Source organism: Pithys albifrons, chromosome 1 (genome assembly GCF_047495875.1).
Source record: "Pithys albifrons albifrons isolate INPA30051 chromosome 1, PitAlb_v1, whole genome shotgun sequence".
NCBI classification, from domain to species: Eukaryota; Metazoa; Chordata; class Aves; order Passeriformes; family Thamnophilidae; genus Pithys; species Pithys albifrons.
This window is the reverse complement of record NC_092458.1, coordinates 51,108,601-51,131,242: the sequence shown is the minus strand read 5'-3', so window position 1 is coordinate 51,131,242 and position 22,642 is coordinate 51,108,601. Positions and strand designations below refer to the sequence as shown.

At 38.1% G+C, this 22,642-nt stretch overlaps 1 pseudogene; it reads left to right on the top strand.

Annotated features, from left to right (window-relative positions):
• The first annotated feature begins 294 nt into the window (after positions 1-294).
• Positions 295-410, top strand: LOC139681220 (5S ribosomal RNA; annotated as a pseudogene).
• The last annotated feature ends 22,232 nt before the right edge of the window (positions 411-22,642 follow it).

Here is a 22,642-nt window from a genome sequence, read left to right as displayed (position 1 = left end):
TAGAAACTGCTAAGCAGAGTGCTGTCTCAGACTCCTAAGGCTTTGAATACCAGTTAAAGTAACAGAAAATCAGAAAATGTTATACTCACTAATGTGATTTCATGTTTAGACATGTGCTTTTCTCACATTCTTTTCTATTTTCTTTGTCTCGAAGTATTGTATTTATCTATTGGATATAAAATATAATTCACTCAATGGTTTTATATTAACATAATTTCCTTTATTCTTAACAAAAAGAATACATATTATCTGACCACACCACACTATAACTTTTTTTTTTTTTACAGTCAGACGGACTATGGCCATGACACCCTGACGCCCCATCCCGTCTGACCTTGGAAGATAAGCAGGGTGGGGCCCAGTTAGTACTTGGATGGGAGACCTCCTGGGAATACTTGTTGCTGTATATTCTAGTCCTGAGGACTTCACTGTCACCATTCATGCTCGCTTGGCCATGGCAGATGAACCTTAGGAGTAAAAGGTGGGGCCAGTTCTGCTCACACTGTGCCTCACCTAAAAAATCCACTGTTAAGGCCTGAAGGGTGGAATCCTTCCCAAAAATCTTCGTTTGCAAAGCCTAGCCATGATGATGATGATGATGATGATGATGGTGATGATGATGATGATGATGATGATGATGATGATGATGATGATGAGTTGTCAGATGATTTAACAAGTTCTCTGGAGTGCTTGTGGTATGTCCAACCTTAGGGATATTCAAAACCCAACTCAACAGCATTCTGAGCAACCTGCTCTATCTGATCTACTTTCAGCAAGACTACAATATTTCCAGAGATGCCTCTCAACTTCAGCTATTCTGTGTTCTATTTACAATTTGAAATTCAAAATAGGCAATTTCTGAAGAAAGGAGAGCAAAGGTCTGCAGCATATTTTATCACTGAGCTTGGTTCTAAGGTTTGGGGTTGCATTATGTCTGCTTTCAAATAAGATAAATTCTATTGACTGTATATTTTGTTCTTCACTGACTAATGAAATTTTATACAAGTCGCACACACAGAGAAAACTAAATTGTTAACAGAAAACTTGGATATCCAAATCTGGAGTTGAGTTTTGTATAAAATGTTGAATTAACTTTATTTTCTGGAGTTAGAATGACTACTTTTACTGTCTGAAACCATAAACATCACTTTTATGGCCAAAAGGTTTTTATTTTATTTATTTTTACAGTGTGTCTAGATTAATGAAGCATACTCTGTACCCTACTAATCTGTAGGAGTAAGGAATCAAACTTCACAGTAAAATGAAGAACACTGACCTTCCTCAAGAGTGAAAGTGATTACAAGAAATGTAAGCTATATTTTAGAATTCAGTTTTTATGAGTTTTCAGTGCTAGTCTTCTACGGTATTTTGAAGGAAGACAAGGTGAAAGCTTAATGGTTCAACAGGTTAATAAAGATTTTTAGTGAAGATTTCTCAGATGCAAAAAAAAAAAAAATTCACCCAGCTCTCTGATAGACTGCTTGAATTAAAGAAAATTACAAGGGAAAATTTCATTAAAATTTATGGTCTTATATACAGTACAGTGATGCAAAATGATTACCTGATTATACTATCTTCCTAATTAACCATAATGCTTTTGTGTTTTTAAATAAAGCTTTTAACTTCGCACCCCCGCTCATTTTTTCTCCTAGGAAAGAAAGCTAGTCAAATATGTCAGGTCAGTCAGGTTTGTTTGCTTTTTAAAAGGTATTTAATGATATTATGGTATTGATTACCAAAAAAATCCAGGTCCATTTTAAATTAAGTAATATTTTAGGTTGTTTCTTTTTTTAATGAAGCAATTTTCTAGATAAGTCTACAAAACTGTTGTATCAACATTGAACAAAGTCATTAATATAATTAAAATTAAACTGTAGTGAAAATTTTAGCTGTAGCACTTTGTCTTTTGTTAAAAATAGATTTAGGCAACATAAAATTTGAAAGAGGTCCATATGTGAGTTTTGAAACCCTTTTTGTTTTTCTTTTATATATCAGCTGGTGTTTTCAGACACGCTATTTGGGATATAAATGTAATAGATAAGTGTCCATCAGTTTAAACACCAAGTTAGAATCCAAGGTATTTAGCCACTGAATAATAACATTACAGAAGTATGAAAGCTTCTAAATACCTCTGAAATTCCCTTTATCCTCTGGAAACAAATCTAATGCTTTTAGTTCTGACATGAAGGATTATATTTCCAATGTTTATGGCAAATTAATTCACTGGGGGAAAGTGAGTGACAGTGTACTGCCAGCGGTCATGACTTCCTACTCGGGCCTGCCATTTAACATCTTGTTTTATTTCTTACTAAAAAGGAAAACTTTTTCCCAGTTTGTGATTACTTTTTCTCCAGGGAAGCAAACTCAGCTTTTCTGTCTGTTTAATAAAGAAAATACCAAAATGATCATTAACTATTCTCAACTTTTTATTATCAAATAAATAAAAATAATTTCTAAGCAGGCATTTATTCCTAGTCTGCATTTTTTTTTGGACTATATTACTCATCTTTCTTGTGTTTACTGTGTGCACTTGTCTGGATGTACCCATGGGTGTGCCTGCATATGTCACAGACTTCCAGGGATGTCATAATGGATTGGAAAGGAGAAGAATTAACAAGAGAAATAAGGGCTATTTGGAAAAGCTGAGTTTATTTCCATCCATGAGGCCAGACATAAAATATTTGAGGATGCTGAAAGAACTCATGGTCTGTGAAATATTCTGTTGACTGGAGGAGGTGTCTGACATCTACAAAAGGCTATAAAATACACTTCTCTTCAGAAAGAGCAAGAAAGAGAAAACAGAAAACTGTATATCAGTCAGCCTTGGGTCGGTGTCAGAAAAGACAAAGAGTATTTTCTCTTTAAAATCCATTTGCAGCCACTCACTTGGAGGAAATAATTAAGAGAAAATCACTCCAGTCTTAAGAATAGTCCTGGTTGATCCAGGAGGTAAAAGTAGATTATATCTGCCATGCAAAATTTCTATGACTATATGCCTTCAGGTTTTCTTCTCTCCTACATAAATATGTTCATTAACTAAAGCAGATTAGGATAATTCATCCTAAAATATAGAACACAAGGTGAATTGGGTTAGAAGTCTAGATTTCAATACATATTTCAAAATAAATATTTTGATAAATGCATTCTCAGAACTTTTACCAAAACCAGCAAAATCTATGTATCTATAGGTGGAGATAGAAATATATCTTTTCTGGGTAAGTGTATTGAAAAAGACCATTTGCGAGCTTTCCATTTGCTTGAATCTTTTTTTCCAAAAGTCCTCTTTTTTTTTGTGTTGCATTTGACAACTCAGTTTTACCAAAGAACTCATAGTGTATTATTGGTCTTATTTTCCTGTGTCTGTATGAATATACAGCATGGAGATTGTATTCAGGTGATTAGAGGAGCAGAGTTTGAGCTGTGTCTTAGAAAGTATCACAAAGCTCAGCTATTCAGTATGCATGGTATTATGATATTTTAAATAGAATGCTTGACTTGTAGCTTTTCAAGTGCTGCAGATTTAATGTTCCTTAACGAATATTTTGGCCAGGGCATAATGTCTTTTGTTGTCTAGCAAGACTACACATTTTTATGTGCATTTTTTTTTTACTTCATGGTAAGAACAGAAACGATAAACACAATATTTTGACATTTTAAAGACCGCTGGTTCAGGGAAGTGGGATTTGAGGATGATCTCAAATCAGATGTCTAGGGCTGTGAATGCTTAACCCCACATAGTTATTCAGGCAGTCTGTACAATGTGCAATTGTTTTTAGGGGTAATTAGTGTAGATATCTCCTATGTAGTGTGCGAGCTTCTGTGAATTCTGTGAAAGATACGAGAAATTAGATTTATTCCTTTCTTCAGGCACTTCAGATCTGTATTATTGCATAATTATATGTCTTTATTTTAATTTAAAAAAGTTTAGTTATTCCAGTTTCTACCTAGAAAGCTGAGAAATGGTTTGAACCAAGAATTTAAATCTTGGGTGTTTAAAATTCTAAAATTAATTCAATTTTTGGAATATTCTAAAACCAGTGTTTACAAAAAAATCCTATGGAATTTACACTCAGTTGGTACAAACTCATCATCTGAGGTACTTATGATGAATTACAGCAACTAGAATATTTCCCGACATTTTCAAATTGGTGTACAAACAAGCTAAGCATGCACCTGCTGGAAAAGTAAGCTGTAATATTCCTGTACTCAAACACACTCTGAGCAGAGCTTTCTGACTGAAGCACTGAGTGCAAGACTCACATAGCTGATCATTCCCTTTCACTTTTCTGCATAGCCATCTCATGCATGGTAGCAGAGGGATTTTTTTCTGCTCTCTAAATTTTTGTACCAGACAGCCTGTCAGAGAGTTTGTATCTGAAATAGACAAAACCAGGAGACATAGAAATAGGGAAGCTGGAACAATCTTCTTTGGCAAGGGTGTCCTGATCAGACTGAACACTCCCTGCCATGATTTTGTTCTATGCATTCTATTAAATGTGATCCTATTATTTAATCCCATTCTCTGATGACTGATATAATTAGATGTGCTCATCATCACTGTGCTGGTATGTCACTCAGGAAGCAGATTCCTGAAAAACATCATTAAGACATATAAAAAAATTAGCATTTAAATTGTTTTTAAAACTTATATTTTTAACTCTAAATGCTTCACCTCTGAAGACCAAAATGTGAGTTCCAAATCTGCATTCCTTTTCCATACTTAATGCCCAGGGTTGACTGCACAGAACATTTTCATAATCCAAGTGTTGTTAAAGAAAAATATTTTCAAATATAAGCCACAGAGTCCTGTTCAAGGATATAAAATAACTAGTACCCTGGAGATTATAAATTCACAAATTACAAGCCTGGATACAATTCAGTTGAGCTATCTATAATGATAATTTATTAACTGTGACAATCAGCAAATTTCACATATATGCAAAAAATTGGTTTTAGTTTGGGAGCAGAGAAGTCATCTAAGAGGCAACCATAACAAACATGAAACTGCAACCATCTAGTTGCAAACATCTACCTGAAAACTATTAATGTTGCAGTCTAGGCCTTGCCTCTGCTATTTTATTTCTAAAATAGAAAAAATCCATTCCAAAATAAAAGATCAGAAGCTGATCCTGGTGGAAGAAAAGCCATTGGGTTAATGACATTCATTATGGCTCTGGCCTCAAACTATCTACTAATAGATAAGGTTTTTTCCTGGTTTGTTTTGTTTTTGCAATATTTTGTGAGGGTATTTTAGGCACACTGGGAGGAAAATGTAGCTGCAGAGATGAAATTTGACAGTGCAAATTTCACTCTCTGTCCATACTCATTGTGCTGGTTTAAAGGGAAACCGGCAGGAGAAATGAACCCAACACAAAAGGGATTATAAATCAGAGTTACAATTTAACAAAAATATTACAATAAATGCAATGACACAAAGAGAAATTGGTTTTAACCCACAAACCCCAGAAATATAACCCAGCACCCTGGGGCACAAACAGAACAGTGTTCGTTAGCCCCTATGCTGAGACCCCCGTGGCTTTCCCTGAGTCCAAAGAAAAGGAAGAGAAAAAACCTGTTGGTGCAGATGATGGCTGAAGTCTGGTCGAGAGTGGTGGTTGCAGTCCTGTCAAGGTTCTGGTCCTCCTCTGGATCCAATGACTGGTCCCAGAAATCTCTAAACCCCAAGAATATATACCCTCTGGTTCAAGTGGGAATGCCTAGTACCTTCCCCAGGGCTGTGAGTTCCGCAAAGGGTGATCTAACTGTGAGTCCTGGGGTATTTTTGGAATTGTTGCTGGCCCATTAGCAAACACGCCCCCTCAGGCTGGATATGAAGGTGCTAATGACTCCCTGGAGAGGAGTTATCCCAGCTCCTATCTCACAGGATTCTTTAACACCCAGCTTGCAGTCTGAGGGTTCATGTGTGCCCTGGGCAGCTACTGCAAGTGGTACACTGTTAACAGTTCATGAGAAATGACAGAGAGGGTGTAGAACACACGGCTTGGGTCATACCCACGTAGAGATAAACTGGTCCTGGCTGCTGAACCAGGATAGTCATCTTCAGATAGAAGTTCTCAATAAATTTCAAAGCCTTTTTCAGTACAGATAAAAGGACCAGTATGCAGTAGAAACTTTTTATTTACTTGCTTTCTACCAGTCACATCTTCCTTACAAACCACAGAATTTTAAATCAGTTATCAAGTCAGGTAAAAATCATTTATGATGACCTATTCATACCTTGCACAAACCAAAGTCTTCCTTCTGGGGAAACCTGACTGTTTTGTATGTTCCTTGCACAAAGAACAATATAACATGTAACCCACTTCTACCACTCTTACTAGAACATTACTTGCACCAGGTTAATGACAAATCCCACTCAACTTCAATGAAATAGGAACAACAACCCTAAAGATATAGTCTCTTAAGCTAGGTGGCTCATCTAAAATCCCATCATATTGTTAAAACTTTCACTGTATTACTACTCAGCCATGCAATTTTTCACTTCAGTTATATTACTTTGCCTTACTGAAGTTTTCTAAAGCTGCAAAGCATCCCTCACACAGTATTTGTTATCTATGTCCATTATCATCCTAATAAAATCCACAGATATTTATTGTGTATTCTGATCTGTTTTGTACCCAGACATTCCAACAGGTATTTCACTGTGGCTGAAATGCTTCATTTTATTAAGGAATGAAAACCTAAAATTATAAGCTTCCAGATTCCAGAATGAAAAATCAATGAATAAACTATCATATAAAGAAATACTTCAGGGCCATTAATTTTATGTATTTGGTAATATTCACCTAGGGTCGAAAGACACTATAAAGGATTAGAGAACTAGGAATATAGAGACAGATTTTCTCTATCAACCTACTGCTGGAGGAGGCCGGTTGTGATTGCAAACAATAGATATTTTTGAAGGGAAAAAAAATTACTTCTTCAAGTTCATTCTGTAGTTTCTGATAGCATCAAAAATAGCCAATAATCTAGCTGTTAGAAAGCTCCCTTGATATCTTTGGTGCTTGGAGGGAATTCCCAATGCTGCTTGATTATCTCAGGGACCTATATCCATTCTTTCCATACTGCAAATCAATGCCTTGGGGTAGGTGTCCTTTGAAGCTGTTCCAGTTTGCTAAAGCAATTAAAATTTAGTAAAGTATAAAATATCATCAGGTTTTAACAACATAAATTATTGAGAAACTTTGATAAAAGGTATGACTAGACTCACCTTCAGTGAAGACACAGTGTACTTTCTTCATGCACTTGTCGTATAGTTTGTTTTCCTCAAGTTTCTTTCCATTCATGCTGGAAACCAGTTCAGACCACAGAGGCTCCAGTCAGTGTTTGACTCAGTTGCCTTTTCTGTCTAGTGACATTAGAGGCAAGTACACAGGTCTAGCAGACACAGCACAGGAGCTACAGAAATCCTGTATGGAGACAGAGGGAAACCCTTTAATAATTTTAAACAGTGCATCTGTTCCAGGTAAGCAGCACAGTTACAGTAATTACATTGAACCCTTCTTTCATAAGCAATCATCAGCATTAGACACTTTCAAATTAAGCATCTACAGTTTTGAGAAGAAACTTAGACTTTGTGTTCAGGCTGCACAAAAAAATGTTATCTTACGTTAGATGGAATGCAAAATAGGTATCCAAAGAGAGCCATAATTTTTTAATTATTCTTATTTTCTCAAGTATGAAACAGGAAGTATATAATAGAAGGCAGGTTTTTACAATTAAAAATAAACTGTTGAACTTTAAAAAAAAAAGAGGCATCCAAGTTCCTTTCAAGCAGTCAGGAATCAAAGGTACTTGCCTTCTGTTTTAAAAAGATGCTAGAAGCCTTTATTCACCAAGAGTATTGATTGAGCTAACAGAACTTTTATATTGAGAATGGATACATACAAAATGTTTAGCAATATACTCCTTTGTAATTTTCTTAGAGATTTCTTGGTTAGTTTTGTTTGGGGGTTTTTTTGGTTAGGTTTGGTTTGGGTTTTTTTCAGTAATCCAGTACCTCAAAAAATTTTCCACTGAAGTTTTAAGTTCAGTGTTGTTATAAACACATTATTGCTTGCTGCTGCTCGTACAGTGCAAACAAGATCCTTTTATTCCAGCAAACACATTTTCTGCTTGTAATTGATATAACATCACAGTGTAATGGGTAATTTCAGTGAACAAAAGTATTTATTCTCTACCTTCAGAACACAGGGAAGGAGAATGCTGTCTGGTTTTGCTGAGATTATATTCCAGACTCTCAATACAGTAAAGAAAGGTGCTTTTATTCAATCATCATACAGTATTTCTAAAATAATTGGGTTGAGAATCCCATTTTAACCTAAGATGCATAGGGAATCCACAATGCCTGTACCTCCCTGGAATAGTTTAAATGGCAGATGGAGTAAAACTATGTGTCAATTGCAGATACACCCCTCATCCATACGTAAAAGGTGTACCAAAGACACTGAGATACTATCCAGGCTTGCAGGTGTACCTGTCATCAATTGGTGTAACAGGCAGATGAAATGTGATGGCTGTTGCACTTTATTGGAGTAATCCATCAGTTTCACTGTGTTAGTAGACCCTTCTTTCTTCCAGCCTAGAACTAAGGAAATTAAAAGAAAAAGAACATCGTGTTGTCATAACCAAAAAAAGATAACATTTCTTTCTTTTGCTTTCCATTAAAAACCCCAAATGTTTCCTAGCTACATTTAAAATAATTTTTGGTCTGTTTCTTTGCAGTTTCCAGTATTATCTTTTGCTGGAAGATATTGGTCTTGGACCTTGAAAAACTGCAATTTCATCAGGATCTATTATCCTGTTAGTACTGGCATTACTTGATGAGGCTGTGTGAGAATCATTACATTCTTAAGGCTCCAGTAGTTTCATGGAATTAAGAGAGTGGTAATGGGATTGATGGGAACCTTCTATTCATGATGGAACTTTTCTTTGCATTATTTAAATTTCGTTTTACTCCTACATAGTTATGTATTGGTAAGTCAAGATGAATCAATGCATTTAACAGATAAATGTCAGGCTATAATTGGTAAATATGTTTCATAGCAAAATAGAGACAGGCTCTTAATTTTAAATTACATTGAGTATTCCACAAGAACAAACATCCACAATAGAATTCTGCACATTACTATATCAATATTCTATTACTGTGCACCTGTAACAGACCAAAAAAAATCCTCCAAAATACTTTCCATCCATAATATACCATACATGAGGAATTTAATGTTGAATTTATAAAACTCTAAGAATGCATGGGAGTATGATATAATCAACTATAAATTTAAAGTGGGGAGAATGACAGTCCATACATGGTTTTGTTGTTTGGTTCAGTAAAAAGAATGAAAATAAAAATTAATGGGAAAGAGAAAATTAAAATATAGAATTGGGATTTTTTTCTTTCCAACATTGGGCAAGTATAATGAAGACCTTCTTTTTAGGAAGTGCAAATAAGCAATGAATGTTTATTGAAAGAGTTACTTGAATTTATTATGAAACTGCAGTTAATGCCATAAACTTTATAGTTAAAAAATTATCTATTCCAGAACATCCCTTCCTTCAAAAAGTGTTCTTTATTCTAGTATCTCACATTACTTTTCAGTTTTAAGTTCTGGATTAAGAGCTGGCTGGAGGGTCGAGCCCAGAGAGTGCTGGTGAATGGAGCTGCATCCAGCTGGCGGACAGTCACTACTGGTGTTCCCCAGGGGTCTGTGTTGGGTCCATTCCTGTTTAACATCTTTAGTGATGATTTAGATGAGGGGATTGAGTCCATCATCAGCAAATTTGCTGATGACACCAAGTTGGGAGGGAGTGTCGGCCTGCTGGAAGGCAGGAGGGCTCTGCAGAGGGATCTGGATAGACTTGAGAGATGGGCTGATTCCAATGGGATGAAGTTCAGTAAGGCCAAGTGCCGGGTCCTGCACTTTGGCCACAACAACCCCCTGCAGCGCTACAGGCTGGGCACAGAGTGGCTGGAGAGCAGCCAGGCAGAAAGGGACCTTGGAGTACTAATTGACAGGAAGCTCAACATGAGCCATCAGTGTGCCCAGGTGGCCAAGAAGGCCAATGGGATCCTGGCCTGTATCAAAAATAGCCTGGCCAGCAGGACCAGGGAAGTGATCCTTCCCCTGTACTCTGCGTTGGTGAGGCCACACCTTGAGTACTGTGTTCAGTTCTGGGCCCCTCAGTTCAGAAAGGATATTGAGGTGCTGGAGTGGGTCCAGAGAAGAGCAACAAGGCTGGTGAAGGGACTGGAGCACAAGCCCTATGGGGAGAGGCTGAGGGAGCTGGGGTTGTTTAGCCTGGAGAAGAGGAGGCTCAGAGGTGACCTCATCACTGTCTATAACTACCTGAAGGGAAGTTATAGCCAGGTGGGGGTTGGTCTCTTCTCCCAGGCACTCAGCAATAGGACAAGGGGGCACGGGCTTAAGCTCTGCCAGGGGAAATTTAAGTTGGATATCAGAAAAAAATTCTTTCCAGAGAGAGTAATCAGGCATTGGAATGGGCTGCCCAGAGAGGTGCTGGATTCACCATCCCTAGAGATTTTTAAACACAGATTGGACGTGGCACTGGGTGCCATGATCTAGTAAATGGACTAGAGTTGGACCAAGGGTTGGACTCGATGATCTTGGAGGTCTTTTCCAACCCAATCGATTCTATGATTCTATGATTCTATAAGCATATGCCTAATTTTCTGAATTTAGGGTCCTTGTCTCCCTTCTTATATCGTAACAGTAGTAATGGAATTTGACTTCTGCAGCTATCTTTACTTCTTGAGATGCTGTTTCCACAGATTTTCTCAATCTCTTGATTATTTAAAAAAATGGATTTATGTTGAACTGACAGTCTAGCTTCTAGCTCCAGAAGTTAGTGAAATGAGAGAGTTCTAGTTTCTCTCTCTTGCTGACAGCCTGTTTCAAAAACTGAAAAAGTAATGCTTTAGATACTCTTTTTCTTTATTGCCTATCTTTTTCTAAAATTAAATTAAGAGAGAGATATAAAAGAAACAATAAAAGCTGAGGAGAACATGAAAGGGAAATTTTTCTCTTTCTGGGGTTCTGACCTTGCTCTCCAAAACATTCTGTATGGACTTTTTTAGCTCCATGTTGCTGGTATTATTTTCAGGTTTAAGATAGTGAACTTTAATTGATACATCTTGATTACATTTTTACTGCGTGACTGGCAGCAGCTAAAATACAAGTAAGTTTTACTTTTTTGTGTTAAGAGTCTTTAGATATTTATTAGTGGGTCTTTCCTGAATAGAAACCTTGTCTTCAAGATTTAGAATATTAGTTGAGCACTTAAAATTATGCGACAAAGTCACTATTGACTTTCTTATTTCCCTTTTCCTGCACTGTTATATTTTTCCAATTTCAGTAAAATGGGAAATTCTATGCAAGATCCAGGTTATACAGAAAAATACAAATCTGTTGCAATAATTACCCCCGAGGAGAAAAAAAAACCCAACAATTTATAAGCTTTATTAGAATTGTGGCCATTCCCAAGACAAAGACAAGGCAGTACTGGTGGTAGTACTGATTAAGTCAGACCACCTTGGAGCCTTCTGGTGACTTGTAGGGAGAGAAAAAAGGTTAAAAATTCTTTTTTTCTTTTTCCTGGACAAAATATTTAATGCCATTTCAAATGCAGTGGGGTAGCTAAGTCATCTGCCCAGATCTTGGATGTGTATGTACTTAGATAAGTACTTATTAGATCAATGCTAGCAGCATAGCAAGTCAGTATTTCAGTTAATATTCTTGCCTCTGATAGGAACCAGTTTTCCAATATGATACAGGTCAAATGCCCTTCCTTTGCTAGTTCATAAGTACACATTTTTTGTAATGGATAGTAAATCATGATTTATAAGATATTTTTGAACACTAATATATTTTTAACTAACAAAAATGCTCAATGTTTTTTTACATTGCACTATCTGAGAGTCAGTATTTCTGCTTTATACTCAATGCTTATTTACAAGACAGAAGGAAAAACTTGGATTTTTCCTATGTGCATAGAAGATTATTGGCAATAAAATACATAATTTATTAAATTTTACACACAAAGTATATAAGCCTTGAAATCTGTCTTTGAAATACATTTTGAAATTATAAAAGTCACCTCTAGCATAGTTTCACACTTGAAATGCAACCACAGTGAGCCTTACTTAATAAGATGTTTCTACCGCAGCACACAGTCAGTGTAACGGGTGGTAATTTGAAGTAACTTTGATAAGGTTAGGTCATAGTTTGAGTGAGTTAATCTGAGTTCAATGATAAATGAACATGCTGTGTTAACTGGTAGGAGCATGGGAGAATCAGAGCTAATAGACATTATTTTAACAAATTGCCATTTTAAATCACCTTCCTGAGGGTCTTTAAGCAGGATTTCATCAATTATGTGCTTACAGCTCACATTAGTGATACACATTAAAAAATTTCCCACATGAATAATTTAGAAAAAATTTGACTATCAAACCCCTGTGTGATTTACCTCTTGTCTTTTTAAGCAAAGTTTAACTTAAATGATGCATGACGTGCAATATTTCTAAAATGTTCCTTCTCAGATTGTGAAGACAAGATACAGAGGGAAAAAATGTGTGCCATTTAGTTTTTGTGATATGTGGTATCTTTGCTGATTCTTTTATTCACTTCTCAGGATTGACTCACTGTAAAATTTGCTTTCCAGGAACATTTCCTTTCTTTGACATATTCTGATAAGTGAATGGAGACATAACTTGTCTATTAAATCAAAAGTGTAAGAATGAGAAATGTTAAGGATTTTTGTCAAACAATTTTCAGTAGAAAAAAGTAATTATAAAAAAGCCCCTCACTTGTTAATAGCAGCAAATTTCAAAAGCTATCTGGAAGAGAGTGTGGAGTAAATGTGATACCATGTGAAGATAGCTTTTTACATTTTTCTTCAGAAATAAAATCAGTTTGTTTAACATTTGCTTGGGAAAAAATAAAATATAAAATAGAAAGTGCTGACTTTGACTGGGATAGAGAGTACATTTTCTTCTCAGTAGCTAATATAGGGTTGTTTTGGATTTCTGCTGAAAACACTGTTAATAACACAGAAGTGTTTTCATTACTGGTGAGCAGTGCTTACAAAGAGTCAAGGCCTTTTCTGCCTCTCAACCCACACCACCAGCAAGAAGGCTAGGGATGCATAAGGAGCTGGGAGAGGACACGGGACAGCTGACACTCAACTGACCGAGGGGATATTCTGTATCATGACATTATGCTCAGTATATAAAGCTGGGGGGAAGAAGGAGGCAAGGGGTTCATTTGGAGTGATGGCATTTGTCTTCCCAAGTCACTGTTATGTGTGGTGGAGTCCTGTTCTCCTGGAGATGGCTGAACACCCACCTTCCCATGGGAAGTAGTAGTTTCCTTGTTTTGCTTTGCTTATGCGTGCAGGTTTTGCTCTACTTATTCAACTACCTTTGCCGTAACCCACGAGTTTTCTGACTTTTACTTTTCCAATTCTATCCCCAGTCTTACTGTGACTGGAGGGGTAAGTGAAGAAACTGACTTCAGTGATAAGTTGCCAGCTGGAGTTAAACCATGACAAAAGACCAAAAAAAAAGTAAGAAAGAAAAAGCTGAAAGATTTTACCAATTTCTTAGTACAGGTCACATTTAGGAAAGTTGAGTTAAACTTTGCAGTGTCTGATCCAGGAAGGAAAACTTGGCCCATCTTAGTCAGCAGTTCCTTAATTATTTATGCTGGTCATTATATCCTGATGTGGATTCCTTTTTTGGAACAGTAAGCTACTAGAACTTGTTTCAGAAGTCTCTTCCAGAAAGAAACTGAGTCTATATTATTATATTTTAGGCATTTGCAGCTGCGTAGAAAGGTGTAAATGGGGACTATTTGTTTTAGATACCATAGGGAGCAATAAAAATATAAAGATTCCAGGCTAAGAAGAATATTTAAACTGTATCTTTTCATGCTGAAAGGTCACAGAATCACAGAATAGGCTGATTTGGAAGACACCCATAAGGATCACGGAGTCCAACCCTTAGCCCTGCACAGGATTATCCCCAATACTCACACCATGTGCCTGAGAGTATCATCTAAATGCTCCTTGAACTCTGGAAGGCTTGGTGCTGTGGCCACTTCCCTGGGGAGCCTGTTCCAGGGCCCAACTACCCTCTGGGGGAAGACCCTTTTCCTAATATCCAACCTAAGCCTCTCCTGACACAGCTTCAGGCCATTCCCTTGAGTCCTGTTGCTGGGTCACCACAGACAAGAGATCAGTGCCTGCCCCTCCTCTTGCCCTCATGAGGAAGTTGTAACTGCAATGAAGTCTCCCCTCAGTCTCCTCTTCTCCAGGCTGAACAGATCAAGAGACATCATCTGTTCCTCATACGGCTTCCCCCTAAGGTCTGTGATAGCTTTAGTTAGGCCAGGCTTTAGTTTCTGTATTGTTAGATATAGGAAGGGATACAGGCTGTCAGCTGCCTTTGGACATGGGCGGTCAGCTGACTTTAACTAACCAAACAGAAGTATTTCACACCATATGACACCAAAGCAGATATAAAAGAAAGAGGCTCTCATGGCCACCACCCTTGGGGACTGCTGTTGCTGCATGCCAGAGAGCTGGGGCCCTCGTCGTTGATTTGTGGGGAAGTAGATATTTTTCTGTTAGCTTTACTCTTGTGTGTGTATATTGCTTCTTTTTTGTTTCATTTTTATTTCTACTTTTCCATGTAAATATAATCTGCCCTATTTGTAAAATGTAGTTTTGTAAGTTTTTTGTTTTGTTTTGGTTTGGTTTTTTATCTTCCTTCCTCCTCTGGGAAAGCTGGGACTGCTGTTGACTAGGTGAATATTTGGCATTTTGACAAGGTCAAACCTACCTCAAGGCCCTTCACCATCTTTCTTGCGCTCCTTTGGACACTCTGTAATAGCTTAATATCTTTCTTATACTGTGGTGGCCAAAACCGCACACAATATTCGAGGTGAGGCCACACCATTGCAGAGCAGAGTGGGACATTCCCCTGCCTCGACCAGCTGGCAATGCTTTGCCTGATGCCTCCCAAGACACATTTGGCCCTCCTGGCTGTCAGGGCACTGCTGACTCATATTCAACTTGCCATCAAACAGGACCCCCACATCCCTTTCCATGGCACTGTTTTCCAGCATCTCATTTCCTCCAAAAATACAGGATTGCCCCACCCCAGGTGCAGAATCTGGCACTTCCCCTTGTTGAACTACATATGGTTGGTGATTGCCCAGCCCTCTAATTTGTTTAGGTCTCTCTGCAGGGCCTCCTTGTCTTCAAGGGAGTCAACAGCTCCTCCCAGTTTTGTGTCATCTGCAAACTTGCTTGGTATCCTTTCCTGTCCTGCTTGCAAGTCATTTATGAAGATGTTGAAGGGCACAGGGCCTAAGATGGAGGTGGGTGGAATCCCACTATATTATCTCTCTCTCTGTCTCTCTCTCTCTCTCTTCTTTCTCTCTCTCTCTCTCTATCTGTCTATCTATATCTATCTATCTATCTATCTATCTATCTATCTATCTATCTATCTATCTATCTATCTATTGCTTCTTAGCGCAGCACTTGGACATGGTGGCATCTAGCATTTCAGGCTCTCCATAGCTCCCAGTGTGATAACCAAAATAGAAAAGGCACTTAGTCCCAGATTAACTTTTAATCAAAGCACAAGAGTTAGTAGCTCAGGAAAAGAAGCGTTATTGCCACAAGGGAACAATCATTGACAGAATGCTATTATGCAGTGATTTATACTGAAGTTGGGATGGGGGCTCTTTCTATATTCACTGCAGATGAAGGGAACCTCTCACAAGATTAATTTCACCTAAAGTGCTATGAAGTGTACTTGATTGGGTAATGAGAATCTTGTACCTAGAGAAACACTGAGTGAGAAGAGACCTAGATTTAGTTGACTGGTTATGCAATTTCATTTGGAAGGGGAAGTCCTAAGTTTTTGATATCTACTTTTTTGATAGTTCAAACCTTCGTGTGTGTGAATGCCTCAACTTTACTAAAATCCAGAGTATTTTATGTATTTTCAACAGTAGAATCACTGGGCACTTGCTTAGTAGTAACCTTGATGTCAAGGAATTTTATACATATAAATAACAGACTTTGCATGAAGATCAATGATTCCTGGGTTTCTGCCTTTGAAATGAAATTTGGCCACCTATACAGCATTCTATATTAAGCCTTGATCAACATTCACTCAAATGTGGACTTTTTTGAGATTTACTGCTGTTTAACTAGGGAATGCCATTGAATAGTTTTTTCATATTTTCAACATTAAACAGTATTTTTTTCTTAATTTAACAAAAAAAAAGTTTTAACTATGCTGGCCTATAGGTAATGTTTTATGCATGATATTTGAAGAGGTAAAGGTAAAATAAGCTTTGTCAATGATGTGTGCTGTGCTTTTCTATTACTGACATAAAATTATGAGAAAAAAAACCCCTGTTAAATAAAGTATCTAAATGGAATTTCCATTTCATGTAAAAAACACAGAAACTGGTTTTCTACTGCCAAATGAAAACATGTTGTGTTGTGTCATTATTTGCCATGAAGTGGAAAACATCTAAATTTTCCTCAGCATTTCTGTGGGTTGAATATTGGTGTTGGAGAGTGTTTTATTTTGCTTATTGCTTTTTAAGTCTTTTTACATGGATTTCACTTGCAATGGTTGCTGAGATACAACCAGCAGATAAGGGGGAAAGTAGTAAAGCAAAATAAATATTGCTTCAGACAAGAAACTTTTTGTCAGTACGTGTAAAAGTACGGTTCATTACAGTGATCATCTGCAATTTCCTGTAGAAATCCTTGACTAATCAATTGGCCATAGTTGCTGCTGCAAGAAAGGTACTCTACACTGTTGAAACTCAGAGAGATGATCAGAAGTACTCTGAAAAGTGAGTGTTTTCATGTGTCATTTGATGACCATAATTATTTATTTCTGTCTCTTCTGGACTCTTAATAGCATCCTGGATATGGATTTACGACAATGACAAGTCAACATTTACCATCCAAAAAAAATTTAGCGATGTTTGTTGTTCCATGAAGATGTTAAATCATTACTAAATATTTATATGTTAAGAAAAAACTTTAAAAGTACCTCAAGTTTGCCACATCATTGCTTGCTGTCACTTTTTGTTAAACTAAGAATCATGAAATCAAAGTATCTCCTAAGTTGGAAGGGAACAACAAGAATCTTTGAATCCAAATCTAGGTTTAACTCAGGGCAACCTAAAAGTTAAACCATATATCCAAGAGCATTATCCAAACACTTGAACTCTGACAAGCTTTGGACAATAACCACTTCCCTGGGGAACTTGTTCCAGTGTGTGAACAACCTCTTGGTGAAAAACGTTTTCCCTAATATCCAATATGGACTTCTTCTGATGCAATGTTAACAAATTCCCTAACACTGGGCACCAAAATGAAGAGATCAGCACCTTCCCTCCATTCCCCATCATCAGGATGTAATGACAGTAATGAGGTCATCCCTCAGACTCCTCCATCTTTGGGGAACAGACCTAATACTCCCTGCCTCTGCCCCATAAAAGGGTTTTTCTAATTGTTCTAGGCTAGAAAAATAATCTTTTGAAACAAAGTAAATTAAAGAAGAAATACAACAGAAATTATACAGATTTTCAGTAAGCAAAGCTGTAGGGAAAAAGTTGAGCTATTTGTTGTAACAAGAGGTTTTTCTGCATCCCAGCCTGCCCAACCCCGACGTGACCTCGGGTTTCAGCATCTGGATACCTGAATATCTTCTCACAGAGATAAAACTCCAGGCTCCAAAGGTTAAAAGAATATTCAGCATAACTTTATTGGGAGGGTAAACAGGTTATATGGGGGGGGGGGGGTACACACAAACAGGGGTGGCTTGGGATAGGTCTAAGGGCTTTTTTCCCATTGGCTGAAAGCCAGTTTCACAAGGTGTCCACGCGCTGGGCAGCCCACCTCTGGTGACAGCCTGACGCTGTTTAGAAGGAGTTTGGGGTTGTTTACTTCTCCTTCTGGCTGCCCCAAGGTCAGGCTGACCTTGCCAGCCTGTTTAGCTCCTAACGTGGGTCCATGCAAGCAGGGGTTGAGGCCAAACCTCCACAACACAAAGCTCCTCTGCCTCAGAGTAGGTGAATCTCTTCCTCAAAGATTACCTTCAATCTTCCAATTTAGGAGCTTGCAAAACTGCAACAAAATATATGCCTTTCTCTATGTCTGCAGGAAAAAAAAAGCCCATCCTTTTTCTCATTTATTTAGAGTGTTGGCTACATATTCATAATTCCTAATCTCTTTACCTTGCTACTCTTTGTGAAGACCCTGTTGTCTGCCTCTCTCTCTTTTGCTCATCTTTTCTTACACAGAAATCCAGAAGTTTACACCAGTGCATGCTCAAATGTGTCAGAGAAAGCATAATTACTTTCCTTTGTGGAAGTTTCATCTGACTGAGAATACACTAGCTAAGAAACTGGAAGTAACTGCCTTCTGTTTTACTGCCTATCCGGGCATTTCTGTGAAAATGCAATATAGTCAACTCAGAACAAATAAGTCCAAATAAGTACTATCAAGCTGGTGGGTTAATCATGTAAATCTAAATACAGAATTCTCAGGTTTAGTCCAGTAATATTTCTGAGAAGCATGTATCACCAGTCTTCTTATCTATATATTTAGAATACCAAATATCTCACAAAAACATACAGAAGTAAGCATCCATCAATTTCTCGAAGCTACTTTACCAGAACAATCATTAGAATAATTGCATTGATCCTACATTTACAGCCATTTACATTTTTGTCCCAGAAGAACCCTTCATTGACTGATAAATACTTGTAATAATTTCCTTTTTTTCCCTCTTTGTCCTGAAAGTTAATATAAAAAGCTGTTGATAGCAGCGCTGTGTCTGACCTCCTCACTTGATAATGATATATGGACAGGTCAATATTTGCTACACACTATTCACTAAAATTGTACCTTCAGGTAATGAACCTTGTGGCTAATTAAGAGTTTAAATAATATTAAACATATGCAATTTAAATCCCACATTAAAAAAAAATAAATCAGAAATTATGAAAGTAGGGAGTTACAGTCCTGTTGATTTAAAATTTTCCCCTTAGGAGTGTTTAAGTGGAAGGTGGTTTTTGGAGGTGAAATGTAGGGTGATTTTTTTTTAAAAGACATTACATAATTTAACTTGGTAGTGGATTGACCCTGGCTGGATGGCAGGCACCCCTCCACAAGTGGACAGGGAAGAGAAAATATAATGAAAGGTTCATGTGAGCTAAGGACAGAGAGAGACCACTCACCAAATACCATCATGGGCAAAGCAGACTCAACTTGGGGATATAATTAAATTTTTTACTCATCAAAATCAGAGCAGGATAATGAGAAGTAAACTAAGTCTTAACAAACACCTTCCTTCCCCCCACTGCACTCTCCTTTCCAGGCTTTACTTCCTCCCTGCCAGAGGTGCAGGGAGATGGGAAATGGTGGTTATGGCTGGTTCATCACAGGTTGTTCCTGCCGCTGCTCAGGGAGAGCAGTCCTTCCCCTGCTCCCTGTGAGGTCCCTCCCACAGGAGACAGTCCTTCATGAACTTCTCCAACGTGAGTCATCCCTCTGGCAGCACTTCTCCAGGAACTGCTCCAACACTGGTCACTTTTCCACAGGGTGGAATCCTTCAGGAACAGGCTGCTCTAATGTGGGTCCTCCACTGTAGAGGGGAAGTTAACTCGCTAAAGGGATTGTCAGGTGTCTGCATCACAGTTGGAGGCAGAATGCACAGACCACCCTTGCATGGGCAAAACCGAAACTGTTTTGGAAGAAATCATCAACTGCACATGCTCCCTGGGTGGACTTAGAACTGACTGGTGGGGAACAGCACGCAATGTATTTGAATGTAACTGTCTCTGGGGAGAGGTATAAATACTCATGTGCAGCTATTCATAAATTGATTCTTCATTGCACTTCAACTACAGAGGGTCTGTGCAGTTATCTGCCACACTCCATGGAGTTCACAAGTCCTACCAGGAAATCTGCTTCAGAGTTGGGTCCTTTCTTCATGGATCTGCAGGTCTCTGCCAAGATTCTGCTCCACCATAGCTTTCCCACAGATTCACAGTCTCCTTTCAGGCATCCACCTTCTCTGGCATGGGTCATCTCCATGGGCTGCAGGTGGAGTTTGCACTCCTGTTGACCTCCATGGGCTGCAGGGGCACAGCCTGACTCACCATTGTCTGTACCATGTGTGGCAGGGGATCCTCAGTTCGGCTGCCTGGAGCACCTTCTCCCCATCGTTCTCCATTGGCCTTGGTGTATCATAGCTGTTTCTTTCCTACATTCTCATTCCACTCTTCTCTGGATACAATTACTTCTGTGCAATAGCATTTCATTTCCCTTCTTAAATGTGTTATTACAGAGGTGTTACTATCATTCCTGATTGCCTTCAGCGCTGGCTAGCAGCCAGCCTGTCCTGGAGCCAGTTGGCATTTGCACTGCCAGGCATGGGGGAAGGTTCTGGCAACTTCTCACAAAAGCCGCCCACTTAACCCTGTGACCAGCAAAACCTGGCCAATACGTTTAACCCCTGTCTTCAGGAGTACATATTGATCACCAAAAACGACTTTGGTGGGTTGACCTTGACTGGGTGCCAGATGCTCATCAAGCTGCTCTATCACTCCCCTTCCCAGCTAGACAGGGGAGAGAAAATAAGATGGAAAACAACTCATAGGTTGAGATGAAGCAGTTTACTAAATCAAAAGCAAACATTTGTGCGCACACAAGCAAGGAGAGAAAAATGAGTTTATTCTCTATGTCCCATCAGCAAATGATGTTCAGCAACTTCCTGGGAAGCAGGGTTTCAGCACGTGCAATGATTGCTCTGAAAAGCAAACACTGTAAACAAAGAATGTTTCCCATTCCTCCTCCTTCCCTTAGCTTTTATATCTGAGCTGACATAATAAGGTAAGAAATATCCCTTTGGTTTATTTGGGTCATTTGGCAGAGCTGTGTCTCCTTCCAGGATCTTGCCCACTTCCAGCCTACTGATGGGGGAAATGTTGAGAGACAGCACTGATGCTGTGCCTGCTCTGCTCAGCAGTAGCCAAAACAGTGGTGTGTTACCAACACCTTTCTAGATACCAATGCTACTATACTACTGATAGTGCGATTGGCAATTTTCGGATAAGTTGTTTGTCTGAAATTACAAGGTAACTTCATAGCTGATGTATTTTAATTCCTTTTTCATTTTTTGGAGTATAATGCATCTTATGCTAAAAATATTTATCTTTCTTCTTCTTTATGTGCCACTGTGGGCTGGTTTGGCTTAGGTAAAGTTAATTTTTTCACAGAAGCTAGTATGGGGGTATGTTTTAGATTGTACTGAAAACTGTGTGATAATATAAAAATGTTTTTATTATTGCTGAGCAGTGTTTACACAGCATGAAGGACTTTTCCTCTTTTCTGCTTCTCATACTGCCACACTGGTGAGGGGGCTGGAGTTGTACAAGGAGTTGTGAGGAGACATAATCAGGACAGCTGACCCCAAATGACCACAGGGATATCCCATACCATATGACATCATTCTCAGTTTATCAAGAGAAGGGAAGAAGAAGAAAGTGGAGACATTTGGAATTATGTCATTTGTCTTCTGAAGTTACTGTCAGACATGCTGTCCCCTTGCTTTCTTGGAAATGGCTGAACATGCTTGCTGATGGGAGGTGGTGAAGGAATTCCTCATTTTCCTTTGCTTGCATGTGTGGCTTTTGCTTTACCTATTAAATTTTCTTTATCTCAACCCACAAGTTTTCTTACTTTTATTATTCTGATTCTCTCTCTCACCCTGCTGTTTGGGAAGTAAGCCAGAGTCTGTGTGGTGCTTTATTGCTGACTGGGGCAAAACTGTTACACATTGACTTTTAAAAATTCAATACTTGCTTCAAAATAGTAATTAAATGTGTATATATATATATGTTTTATTATTCATAGTCTACAGAATAATTTTCTGTATGTATACTGCTGTGAGTCCAAGTCCTTGTTATACCTTTTTTATAGGGAGGTACTGTATCTTTTTTTGAGAAATCATACCTTCTGGACCTTTCCATCTTGCCTCCAGGCTGGATTGCAAGGAAGTCACAAGACAAAACTACATTTTTCCAAAAAATACATGCAAAGTAATGACAGGAGACCAATATCATACTGTGTGTGGAGACTGTGAACAAAAAGAAGGTAATGTCAAAGAAGATAGATGATTTATTTCATAAGCTCTCCAGCTCTTTCCATGTATCGGAGAAGTATTTAAGCCTGAGTTCAGGAACCTTCTTGAACATCCCAAGTCAGAAGCCAAGATGGCTTACATTTGGTATATAATCAATATTGTCTTTTAAAAGTCATTTAAACCTTATATTTCAAATCCTTTGGTAGCAATATTAAATATTAAAATTTATACCTCATGTACATCACACTTCATTTAATTTCATAACTTGGTCTGCTAGCAATAACAGACAGTGCAGCTTGATGAAGTATTTGCTCTGTCAAGCCATCTCAGTCCTTAGATTTCTCTTCCTATCTCTTCACTTCTCATTTCAGACTCTAAGCTGAGAGTGCAAGTTCTGGTGCAATGTTAGCATTT